Here is a 14,368-nt window from a genome sequence, read left to right on the forward strand (position 1 = left end):
TCATTCATTTTTTTGTATGTGATAAATTTCCCTTTGATCTTTGACATAGTTTCATTACGGCGTAGTAATTACCAATCATGATATTTAATCTATTTTCGATAATATCTCTATCTTAAAATGTGCTAGAAATGATAGTATGTGGTCAAGTGGTAGTTGCTCATCTTTCCGTGAATAGACTTGTTCTATAAATCTTGGAAAGTCTTAGAAAATTGTATTAGAAAGCTTAGAGTTCAGACACATTGTTTTTCGATTTTAAGTTGAGAATACTTACAGTTGAAACTGGAGGTGGGAGAACTTCCTCTGAGTGGCAAAGTGGTTGCCAGTATGCTGCGTGATTCATTCGATTTTAAGGGTGTCTCTGTTTGATATTTTTTGTAGCAAGTTTGAAGTCTTACATCCCTGCTTAGATATATAACTGATTAGTTGGCTAATGGTGTCTGGTGGTGGTCTGTAGGTACCTTCTGGGTTTTAGAATCCATGTGTGAACTGTGAAGATGATTAGATATGAAAAGGGTGCATAAAAAATGGCGAGGTCTCAATGTAATACTTATTACTCCCCCATCTTGTTTGGGGAGTCACTTAACTCCCTGACTGCCTCTCTCAGAATGCAATAGCGGCTGTCTTTCAAGACTGCCTCAAGTCCTACTCTTTAGTTTTAAACCAAATGGTTGTCCTTAGAACCTGATTCTGCTCATAAATATGACAGTGTACAACCAGATAAAAGTACTTGAAGTTGGTCTATCGCATGGTATAGAGAATGCCATACTTGTTTTATCCGCTTTCAGTCCAGTTCAGTCTTGAGTTCAGTAAAATGCTTAGATGCATTCTTTTCATACTTTGCTTACAGTATGTCCAACATGCAAGTTTCGGCCATAGGGAATACAACTTCCTACCTTCTTTCTTTCCGGTATTGTCTAATTTATCACAAGAAACTTCGTCTCCAGTTAGGTAATGATTTCCTTTTCCTTGAGAATACTATTGCGAGATCTTTTCCTGTATCTATAAAGGACAAGTCGAGGGACAAGTACAAAATACATACATTGGCCGAAAACAAATTTTCTTGAACAAAATATCGGCAGGTCATTTTTTAGGTGAAAAAAATAAGCTCCTGCTACATTCATCAAGTGACAAGTCCTACGAAAGTTTTAATGTGCTCTACTCAATACTCTACAATCACCTCATTACCTTTTGATAGCTCAAATCTTCAAAAACGCTATTTTGTTCGTTAAAATGAGATTAACAGTAACTTGAGGCAAGGTAAATACAACAAGTTAAAAAGTAATCGTAAGCGATTTACATAAAGCGCATTTCCACTTGCATTCATTTCCCATTTGTAAGATGCAACTTCTGTTAAAATCGTAAAAATCCGACCACAAATATGAAAGATAGCGTTGCACATGGGCAATCCATTTTTGACGTGCTACTTCAATTTCAGTTTATGAGAAGAATTTCATTTAAATGCTTTTCTAAATAAGAAAGTTGGAACTGCGCATGCGCAAACCTAAATTTTGAAAGTAATGTTAGATTTTCCTTTGTTCCAAGCGTCTAAGTATCAAATTTCACTTAAATGCTTCCATAGATAAAAAAAGTTGGCACTGCGCATGCGCAAAATAAAATTTTGAAACTGGCGGTAGATTTTCCTTTATTCCAAGTGCCTATGTATCAAATTTCATTTAAATTCTTCCATAAATAAAAAAGTTGGCGCAAAACCAAATTTTGAAATTGGCGTTTGATTTTCCTTTATTCCAAGTGCCTATGTATCAAATTTCATTCAAATACTTTTATAAGTAAAAAAAAGTTTACAATTCCGTTTATAAATGGTCGAGATGCGAAAAGGGCACTGTGAATTTTGAATCGATTCGATTCAACTTTTGGCGTTGCGTATTATATGGCTAAAGCTATGCCCATATTGAATTTCATGCAATTCAGTTCATGACTAACGGAGATGTAAAAGGATCGGACATTTCTAAACAAAGTTATCGTTCACACGGGCAGATAGATGGACAGACAGACAAAGGAACAGACGGACAGACCAACAGGCAGACGACAGAGAGTAATGCAAAATTATAAACGATCTCTAGGATCGTTAATAAACGGCAAAAGTGTAAAATTATGGAATATGTAAAAAACGGTTTTTTGTTTTTTTTACAACAACTTTTTTTGTAAGCGGTACAGAAAAAATTCCTTCCTTGGTACAAGACTCGACACCATAACGAACCAAATAGCGAAAAAGTAGAACAATAGCTCTTAAGATAAAGAACTAGTAGCGTCGCAAAACGAGCGGACGGACGGACGGACAAAGTGGCCACAATAGCGCATTTTTTTTATTTTTGTGGAAATGCGCTAAAAAAATGCAATGACAGGTTTGATGTTAAGGATGTCAATTCAGATACGGCAGCAAATTTGTTTTATTAGATATTTTTACGAAGAATCCAGTGGCGTAGTCAAAAATATTTTGAACCACTGTTTCTAAGATTTGACTCCAATGTATGTATTTTTAAATGCAACACCCTATGTATTTTAATGTCAATTGTTTTTCATTCTTTTTCCTGGTTACAACCTATATATTTTTTTAAATTTTAGTCATGAAAACCTTTTTTTTTACTGTTTAATTGGAGGTTTGTTTATTGTATCCACAGTAATGAAGGCAGCTGATACCAATCGATACACATGGCTGACGGTAGAAACATGCCTATTCAAAATTTAGAAAAATACGATGTATAATTATATATACAAGGTGGTGACTTGCGTAACGCATCATAGGTATTTCAATGTAAAATTGATAAGATGCGATTATTGGCTCCCCAAATTATTTTAGAGCAAAAATGTATTAAAGTTTTTTGTAGAAAAAAATTTTTTACGCCAATCAACCGTATTAGTTTTCAATTTTTTGCGTAATAAAGACGGAAAATTGGAAAAATACAACCCCCATCTTTTTCAATAATCTGCGATGCCATGGAATTTTCTAAAACAAAAAGATATCCAGTTATCAATTAGCAGTTCGAAATGGATTTTATGATCGACTTGATTACTGTCTTGCAGTTAATGGTGACTTATTGAACATTTATTTGGTCTTTCTTTATGTTGAATTCGCTGTTCTAAATATAATACTTTTTGGTAGAATTTGATTTGTTTTATAGCAGACATTCCAAGGCATGACGGATATTGGCGTAGTTTTTGTATTATAAAATTCCATGGCATCACAGATTATTGAAAAAGATGGAGGTTTTATTTTTCCAATCTTCCGTCATTATTAAAAAAAATTGAAAACTATACGGTTTATTGACGTAAAAAAATTGTTTCTACAAAAAACCTTACATTATATACACAGTGGCCCAACGAGAAGTATACAGAGGGTTTTTAGGGTATTAAATTTAGAAATTTCGAAAAATCCTCGAACACGTCAATTTTGTATTCGAGGGGGGCAACTTTTGGAATACAAATCACGAACCCAAGTCTTTACCCCTCTACGTAGGGAGCTTATCCCCTAAAATTTTAAATGGAATCCTATGGCAAATGGCATATTATTTGAAAGCCAATTTAATCGTGATTACTAATCTGCTTTGCTTTTTAAATTCTATTGATTCGTTTCGGAGAACTGACACGTACACTTAAGTTTAACAAACAAATTGAAGCGTCAAAATAAAATTTTAGTACAAGGTGACTTAGATCGCATTTGTTTTTTTTTTTTTAGAAAAAAACCATTTCAAATGCGAATTATCGCCGGAACGAATCAATAGAATTTAAAAAGCAAAGCAGATTAGTAATCACGATTAAATTGACTTTCAAATAATGTGTCATTTGCCATAGGATTCGATTTAAAATATTAGGGGTTAAGCTCCCTACGTAGAGGGGTGAAGACTTGGGTTCGTGATTTGTATTCCAAAATTTGTCCCCCTCGAATACAAAATTGGCGTGTTCGAGGATTTTTCGAAATTTCTAAATTTAATACCCTCCTAACAGCCCTCTGTATACTTCTCGTTGGGCCACTCTGTATATACATTTTTGCTCTAAAATAATTTGGGGAGCCAATAATGGCATGGTATGAATTTTACATTGAAATCCCTATGATGCGTTACGCAAGTCACCAGCCTGTATATAATTATATAACAAATATTAGGGATCGATCGATACCGATATTAATATGTAATATAATATGATACTGTACAGGATGTCCTACTAAGAAAGGCTACAGGCCATATCTAAGGAGTCGCTAGTTGCACAGCTTGGGGAAAAAGTGTTTGTTAACAAAAGAGACCAAGAGATTCGCTGGAATTTTTTTTAATGTTTCTAGGTTTGCCGCTAGGGCTAGGCCCACACTGTATTTTAGATTCTTATATCTTCTGTTAATTTAATTTGATCAATTTTTTTGTTTTTTCTATTCAATTGTGTGATCTCTTAACTTACTGGATTGCTATTAAATACGTAGATGATATACACCGTTAATTGACCTATTACCTCAGAGCCTTTATCGTTTTTTATTGTTATCTATTTCTGCCAAATTTGTATTTCGTACCGTCTGTAGAATGCCCATAGGCGCCCTCCTTATCTATTAGTCTATTACACTACACAGTGTACCATGCGATCAAAAATGAGTTGCTGTCGAGTCACCTTTGGAATTTTTGTTTACATAGGAAATCGTACTTAATCTGAACTTCCAAAGGCGACTCGACAGCAACTCATTTTTGATCGCCCGTTATAGTAGTGACAGAGATGCTATTATGCGTTTTGTGCTCTCAAAATGGCGATAAATGGACGAAAAATTGAACCAGTATAATGTGTTAAAATCTAAACAATTATGCCAATAAAATGAGTTTGACACTGATGCTTACACATCGTAGACCGCCGAATAGAAATGTCTGTATACCATGGTATACAGCATTTGCATAAACTTTTCTCGGATAGCACTAATTTTTTTGTCACCTTCGGTTACCGCGCCCTAAACGTAACCGGTTGCACCTTTAATCAAATACCAAATAAAAAAAATTCCCTGCGTCTCCATATCCGCCGACCATACCAACAATGTCACTGTTCCAGTTCTATCCAGTCAGCATTTCAATTGGCATGATTCATGAAACATGACACTCTGCGTTACTGCTTGAGTATAATATGCACTTCTATTTGTATTTATAATTCGCTTTCATAAACAGTACTGTCATCATATTTTATTCAATGGTGTCATTTAAATATCTGCTTAATTCACATCTCCTAATCAGTACCTTCAATGACACAAATTCCATCTGGACCTTACTCGCACCTCAAATTTTGACATTCTTGTTCGGCGCTTCATTTTCCTTTTGGCGAGTACATCCGACATTTCGTAATCGAAATATTTCGGAGATTTAAAGTTTTCCCTATGTAATTACGCCCGTCTGAAATTGTTCGCGGAGTATGGGGAATTATAATAATCGATTTCGACAAAGAAGCCGATATGTTAACATAGAAAAAAATTATACTCTTTTATTCAAACATAAAGTAACAAATGGTTGTAATCACTTGACAAATATATACAGGGCGTTTCAAAACACCAGCCACTGTGATTCTATACGATACCGGATACAACTAATTTTGATAAATTCACAATTGTTTAAAGTTCTTGTGATTAGATAAATAAGGTAAAATGGGATGATATTCATTTATTCATGGTCACCTAGAGAAAAAATAAAATTAATTTGTTTTTTCTATCAACCTCGTATAAATTACCCAAAACAAGTGCAAAATTGTCCGTAAAATCAAAAAATGCATGTAGGGAGTGTACCATTTAAATTTTAAAATTTAGTACCACGAATGACAAAGGGCGATTGGTTCATCTTGACGAGAAATATCTACTTACTGATGTAAAAAATTAACTGCGAGTATCTCGGATGTCGAGCTGTCGGAGGAGGATACTTGCAGAGGCCCAGAGGGAAAATGCAATTTTCGAGGAAAGTCAAATTTCTTTAAGCACTTAATTTTTCTTGCATTGTAATTATATAGCGTATATTGTGCATGTGTACCTTGAAATGTTTCTGTATAAAAGCCCCAATTTTTGAAAAAGTTGTCTTTGTTCATAAGACATTCACAATACAGGAAAAAATCGATTTTTAAATGGATCAAAATTGGGTCACCATCATTTAGAGATAGTACCAATCTCGCTACAAATTAACGAGGGGTTTCTTAATCTTCGTGGAATTAGTTCAAACGATATAATTCAGCGATCTGACACTGTTGCATCAGAACAGATTTGCTCGCTCCGGCTCACTATCTGATTGGAGATACTTTTTATGAGACCACTTGGAGATTGATTACAGTCTGACATCGATTTAGTATCTCTAGATCGGTATTTATGTAAGTAATCATTTACCTCTGGAATTGACGTCACCAGTCCTCCAAAAACGCGTCTAATCGACGGTCTGATCATACCCTACATCCGATTTTTCAAATGGCTACTTTATGGAAACTCAATTGCTAGGATTCGATCACCTACCACCTCGCACGGCACAAACAAGAATTAATACTCTGTTTGCAGGTCACAAAATGTCACTTTTTATGAAATTACTTTTTTTCCCCGGGAAAACCCGGATAAACTCCCATGTACACATGAGTAAAGATAGGAATTCAATTTTTTTTACACGGGAACAATGTTGGATTTTAGCTCTCGGTTTTTTGTCTGCCGACACGAACTTCGAGCTAAAATCTAAAGCTTTTTCCCTTGTATAAAAAATAACTATTTTTAATTGGTCCATCCATCTTATCAAACCTAAGATGGAAAATGAAAATAATAATAAATAATAAATTGTTAATTTTAGAGTGATCCTATATTTTCTTAGTTAAACGAGATACAGAAAAATGTTTTATTACAAAAGTTTCTTTATAATGATTGCTGTAATCTAAAAAGCATCTCTCTTCAGAAATATAACATCCCAGGGATAAAATTTAAGAAAGATTTAAGTGCTTCAAAAAAGTTCAAAAAAACTTCACAATGAGTAACAAAGTTTCAAAAAGTTCAAAATACAAACATTTCAAACAAGATTTTGATTTTTTGGAATTGTTTATATCTTTTTCAATTAATATGTAATTTTTTGAATTTTTTCAGTGTTGAAAAGAGAATTTAGTATGGTATCTTTTTAAATTAAAGAGTATTCCATTAAAGAAAAATGAGGTACCATCGTACTCAGCAGGAACTTTGGTTCATAGTCGAGACCACAGCAAAACCTTTTCCCAATAAGATGAGGGTTTAAAATTTGGCTTTTTCTAACTACGTATCCACAAGTCCCAACATTTTTAGTTTCTCAGCAACCATAACGCCTAGGAGAATATCAGCCTCCTAGCGATTTTTAAGTGTGTCCTTTCCGATTTATTAAAAATTTCCCCAAAATTTTTACCCCAAGGCGGCGCGATACTAAACTGTGGCGAGAAAAAAAGTTGATTTCAACTAAAGATCTTTGAATATGAACACGGTGAATCCCAAACGTAGTTACGTAAATGCAGTTTTTCTAGAGATGATTTTCAATTAACTACACGTGCAGATCATAAAAAATATAGTATTTCTGAAATATATACAGGGTGATATATATTTGTGTGTAAAAAATTGCACCTATGGGGATTCCGACGAAATTTGGTATTTGGTACCGAACAACGAATATGGAGAGAATTCAACGGAATTTGTTGTGTACATACATACTTGATTAGTTCATGACGAGGTTCATGAACATAATTGTCGAACTCATACTCATTTGAAAATTGGTCCTTCGGTTCAGAAAGTATCTCCCGTCTACTAGTGAGTCATCTAATTTCGCATGTATTATTATTAGTATTATTTGCGACATTTTCAACTAATTACATTCTGACTCAGTAATAGACGGGGATACTTTTTGACCCGAAGAGCGAAGGACCAATTTTTAAACGAGTACAACTTTTGTTTGAAAAGGGATTTAAAAAAAATTGTTCTAAAATGTTCAAAAACCCCCATATACCAAATATACTCGAAATCAGAATTTTGTTGCACCCCCAGTTAGAGGGGTTTGTTGAGTGTGGTTTCCAACGAAACACGTTGGACTTTCGGTTTATTTGGAAAAAGTGCTAGTTTCGATCCCCTCTACCACCTAATTTTTTTTAAATGCTTATAACACCCTGTATATCAGTATAATAACATGTTCTATATGTCTATATTTAATTATCAACCATAATGGTGAACTTTTTTGCACGGTCTTCTGAAATGTGGTTTGGTTTCCTCATTCTGAATGCAACTGGACTTGGTGGACAAGTGTTTCAATCGAATTTCAATTTTACAACATGATATGTTTCATGTTCTCGTAAAAAAACTAATCAATGCGACATCGTAATTCTAATTGTAATATAAACAGAATACTACACTAGAATATTTCCAAATATTTCAAATGCGAAATGGCCTCCGATCTAAAATGTAAACAGATGTGGCGATTGTTGCCAATAAGAGGGCGAACTCAAGGTTTCTCCCACAATAAAACAATAAATAACGTTCTTTCTTTAGGTAATTAGGGGCTCCGCCGCGCCTGCAGGATTGTTATAGTTGTCTGACATGTTTTCATTTTTACAAAAGAGCAAACGTGACGGAAACAATCAATATAATATCTACTGTTAGGTAGGTATATTTTTAAATTTTGTTTTCCCTTACTTTTCACATTCTTCTGCATATGATTTGTGTAAATTAATTCTGCTTCGGTATCTATAATCTATAGATCAAGTATGCCACTGAATAAAAAAACTTGGGATCAATGCCGAAGATTTTCGTGAAAACTGGAAAATGATTTTTTTTGTATTACCGGCAACAGTCTATGTAACTTATGGACGGAGAGCTGGTTACGGAAAAAAGTGACTTATCGCTACATGGCTGATTTTTTGTGTAAAGTATGCTGATACATAGTGAAGTAGAAAAAGTCATGTCTGCCAGCGAGATCCCGTGGCTTAAGGTTGGGAGGGGTGGTTAAATATGTGAAATTTTAATAAAACTGCCGATTTTCCGACTATATTTACCTCTGGCGGCTTTATTTAGAATTCGATGCAAAAAATGAATAAAACTTTTTTGTACAGCTCTTTGTACAGCTCTTCAAGGCACTTCTATTTTATGTTTAATATTTTTCGCTATGAAGCTTACTTTCTGAGAAGTGCAAATTTAGAACAATTATTCCCTTTGAAATTTGGAATGTTTGAATAATCCGAAATAACTGAGATACCACCAAAAAACTGAAAATGTCAAATTTCGTTTTGCGCGTTGAAGCAAATTTTCGTGTGACGGCCACATTCTTGGTGGGCAAAAAATTTTATTTACTGCGTCAACTCTTTGCATTTTCAGTCGTGCGTGACCAGTGGCGTACCTCCATATTGCACCTATTGTATAATATTATAATGAACAGAAAAGATATGCATAAATTTATAACGTTTTGGTTTACTTCATTTGTTGTGTCGTGCATAAATTAATACAGTTCGCCTGTTTACTTCGTGTCGTGCATGTGAATCGTGACCTCGGCGATGTTCGGATGTTTAATAGCTACAAAAGTTGCTGACCAGTGGCGTGGAAAATTTACTCGTCTTGTACTTATGTAATTTAAAATGGTATGGTGGAGTTAAAAAATGCATGCGCATTCTCGGATACCTATCCGTGGATGTCTTTGGATCGCCATGGATCTCCATGAGATATCTGACATCTTCGGATTCCTTGGTACATTATCCATTGGTGATACCGAGAAGGTCGCCAATATTTACTGGCAGTCCCTTACTATCCGAAATCTGTTGCAATCATACTAAAATAGACCGGAGATCGAACTGCAGGTTGTCTGTCTTCATGTCTCAATAACGACTTCTCATTCTCATTATTGCGGACAAGATGTGCGTACACTTGTCATTTTGCTTATTTAGAGAAAAATGAAATATCTCGTTTTAATTATAGGTTATGAAAAAAGTTGAAAGTTTCTAATTTCGATTGGACAACCTCAAAAGCAATGTCTAGGTACATGGAATTCAAGACGGTGGTTACTGACATAAATAGCAATTTGTTTTTTTTTGTTAAATGGATGCCTCATTGAACTTTTACACGAGAGAGTAAAGAAAATTCGACTACTGCTTCTGTGTACAAGACATTGACTTCATTGGGAATTTTGTAGCTGATACTCAAACAGTGATTTGGTGCATTTTTGTTGATCAAGATGTCAAGTTAAAGTATGTAAATTGGTAGCAAGCTGTGTATAATTTTGGATAACATTAAAAGCTCCTTTAAAAAGAATGATTTGACGTGGCATGAATTTCTTAAAAAATTGCGCTTTTTATTTGAATAGAAACATAGCGCAAGTACACACGTATGTGTATCGTGTATTTATAGGTATGTGGCGTTATTGATTATTGAATCCAATGAATTCGTTAACTTGTGGTTTAGGGCTTGGCCTACCTTCTCTATGTAATCTTACAAATGAATGCAATATTAAATACGAGCAGAATAGCTAGTTAATAATTAAATACTTAATTCATATGCTCATTAATTACGTTCCGATTATGTTAAGCTGTAGAGCAGCTTTACATCAATTTCTAAAGTCTTAATCATATAGTGAGGTGAACCGTGTATACAATTTTTTGCAACTCAATACTCTTAATTGTGGTGCGGTATCCCTACCATTTATGTCTTTATAATTTAGGGGATATTTTGGAAACTTGAAATGGAACTTCATGGTACCACCGCAATTGGTTTCACCTCGTTCATGGAATTAAAAATATATAACACCATGGATACACATTTCAGGCATACATTTGATTTTGATGACGCAACCCGCCGGTGTTGTATGTTTAAATATACAATGTAGAAACAAGGAGTGATAAGATAAGTGGAAATGTTTGAGGTAGTTGCCATAATTTGAGCACATGCGCTAGTTATATAAACATATTTTGGAAAATCCTTCAGTTTGGACAAAAGTAATGTTCGCCTGATAGGACTCTGCAGCATAAGCAACCAACATATTTCTTACCTTAACTTGTTAGTTCCCATGTCTAAGTTGCACATATTCACGTGTTGGTTGCGTATGCTGCAGGCATTGAACTATATACTCTGTAACTGGAACGGCATCGAGCCCCAAAATCGCGTGCCGCAATGATTTTAGGCAACCAGCATAACGTAGGTATTCTCATCCTTGTCTGGCACGTTGTTTTGTATTGCATATGCAGGACCGATCACACGTATTTGGTTAAAAATACAGATAAGTACATAAACTGGGAGGTTGGGGCCTTAGAAAGATAAAGATAAATGCTTGTCAATGCTTTTATAAGTGCCAATATCTAGTTGTTAATGGAATATCTTAAAATATATACTTAATAATGTGGTAAACTGCGCCATTTCTCACTCACACACTCACATACTTGATTCTTGAAGTTAAAAAAGTATAATTTCAATAATGTCATTCATGGTGGCTCGACGCATTCCATTTGCTTATTAACGTAAAATAAAGTTAGAAACATTGGTTGTGTTCGTTTGTAATTTACCCTTTACATAATATATTAGCAAGGAGGTAGGTACCTAATATATTACAATTGGCGTCGAGGTAAACGTAAATTTAAAAAAGCACTTTTTTTAGAATAAAATGAATTTAAGAATCATGGTTACTCTAAGAGCAAAAATTCAATTTACTCGTAGTGGTCACCGCATTGCCATTAGATGGAAACAAATTGACACGAATGTCTTATGCTGGTCTTATGGAACGTTTGTTTCTCTTACGAGACTGGAATTTGTCCAACAGTCCGATGGATCCTTTGTTTTCGCAACTATACCTTGACACATCCAACGTAACTATACCAAACACACGAGTTGTAAGTGTTGGTGGTGCCATTGACAGTATTGAAGAATTGAGGACAAATAGCCATTGGAACATCCACAGCGAGCGGCTTGAGTAATGCATAAGTGCAAATTTCGTTGATGAGCAGCGAAAGGTTTCTGGCGCATCTAACCACGGTAATTGGACCAGAGGGTTTATAAGGCATTGCGCTACTTATATAACCCAGTTTTGCCCAAGATGAACTGTACGCCGAGTTATGTGAGGGCAGAATTACACCTTCTACAAAAGGTCTCCCATATTTTCCGGAACTCACCTTTATAACTTGGCCCCAGAAAAACCATTGTATATACGAGTACATTCGAAAAACTCAAGACCTGCAAATCCTTCGGAATATTTCGTAGGGAAATGAAAAAAGTTTTTCGTATATAACTGCTTCTACACCATTAAAGCATATGTGGATGGATATGGATGTAGAAAATGCAAACTATGATATTTTCTAATTTAACTTTTGTGATATATGTACCTGTGTGATATGTGTATGCTTTTATATTTTATCTTTACTCTTTGACGCCACTTAATGTACGTTCATTGTAGACCGAAGGAATCGGTAATAAATAAAAAAAATCAATCCTTAAAGGTATTTTTCGCCCCATTAGTGAGCAGTATCAATAATAACGTTGAGTGAAAAATTAAATAATAAGGAACTTCATATTCAAATTAGTAGGTAAGTCAAAACGGCTTTATAGGTTTTGGCGGCGTTAACGCTTTTCTTCACATTATACTCTCTGGCGAGTGGAATATCCTATTGAATTAGTACTAAAGAGTGCGAAAGAAGAATTATCATTCATAAGGACAGTATAAACGAGTGTGAGGTACATTAGTAAAGAAATCTGAGCGGTGCAAATCCCGTCATGCGCAAAAATAATAAATGCGCACGTCGATGTTGGAAAATGTTATCAAAACGTACCCATGAAATTGAATATTTGAATTTTTATTATAAAAATGATTGTACGTATATGCAACACAGTTCATGACCATTCTTGCAAATCTCTTAATAACTTATTTTAGACAAAAATAAGCAAAATGTAAGACGTAGTATAAACCATCCCATAAGCCCACATGAGTGGAACAAGGTAAGGGATACCTACCTCTACCCATCTCTCTCTCACAAAAATTCGCCACGGCCCCTGGCAATGGCTGATTTATGGGCGATGCCGTTCCAGTTACAGAGTAGTTCAATGGCTGCAGGATTTACCTTTTCGGCAATCATTACTTTTGTCAACGGCTGTACATTACAACACACAACTTAACTTCTCTGTATACAGGATGGTTCAAATTCGTGGTTCACCATTGGGATCTCCGTAACGGTGAGAGATACACTGTAGGTTAAATGGGGACAAAATTCCCCCTTTTTGTGACTAAAAAAACACATTTGAAATTTTTGAAAATAACTGAGAAATGCGTTTTCATTTTCCCCAGCTTGAACGGTCAGAAATAGACGGTTCCAGTTAGGACCTTCCATAAGCACTTTTTTTTGGAGATTCTGAATCGATTGTCAGAATTGCCATAACACGCTAGATTGGCGCCAACATCCACGGGTAAATGGATCTCGCTCAATCAACATTGCCATGCAGGCGATGCATTCAAATGAATTTCTTTTTTGTCCTCTATCCTATATGGCAGAAATCAATATGGCTCTATAAGAAATAAGCAAGTAGTAACCTGCAGTTTCTACATCTAGCGTGCTATGAAAATCATGATAACAGATTCATATTTTTCGAAAGTAAAGTGCCTAGAGAAGACGCTAACAGGAACCATTCATTTCCAACCGTTGAAAATGAGGAAGTAGGGAAAATGAAACAAAAGTTGACATTTTCAGTTTTCCAGTGATACCTATCTGTTATTTTCAAAAGTTTTCAAAAAAAGAGAAATTTGCCCTCGTCTACTGACTGAACAATCCTGTACACTTATTAATGTGCCGCCATGGAGTTTCCAAAATGAAGAATGTTCGAACATAATTATGATGTAATAATATACAGGGTGTTCCACATTAATTACAGATCTTGATTCAGTAGAACAGAATACATTATTTTGATAATTTAATCATCTTTTTAACTCTTCAACTAAGTAAGTTAGCGATATTATAACTAAAGCGGCCATACACGGTCCAACGCCGTTGTACAACAATGTCGGATGGAATTGTCGTACGAAAATCGTGAAAATTGAATACAACCATACACGATCCAACAACGTCGTACGATAGAGTTGGATGTGATTTTTTTTAAAAGATCGTTCACACTATACTGCATTAAGAATATTAAGATTAACACAATATGATAATAATAAAGGTTTTTAATTTCGCTGTGTACACGGATTCTGTCGGACCGACTTGATTGTAAGCGCGCATACACGATCCAATTTCGTCCAACTGCGTCGCATACAACTCGATTGTACTGCAGCACTCAGACAAGTTTGATATTCATTCTCATCCAACCAACTTAGTCGGATGTGCCCATACACAATCAAAAATCGTACAACTTAGTCGAATTCGACAAGATCGTACGACGGCGTTGGACCGTGTATGGCCGGCTTAA

Source organism: Photinus pyralis, unplaced genomic scaffold (assembly GCF_008802855.1).
Source record: "Photinus pyralis isolate 1611_PpyrPB1 unplaced genomic scaffold, Ppyr1.3 Ppyr1.4_LG2, whole genome shotgun sequence".
Taxonomy (NCBI): Eukaryota; Metazoa; Arthropoda; class Insecta; order Coleoptera; family Lampyridae; genus Photinus; species Photinus pyralis.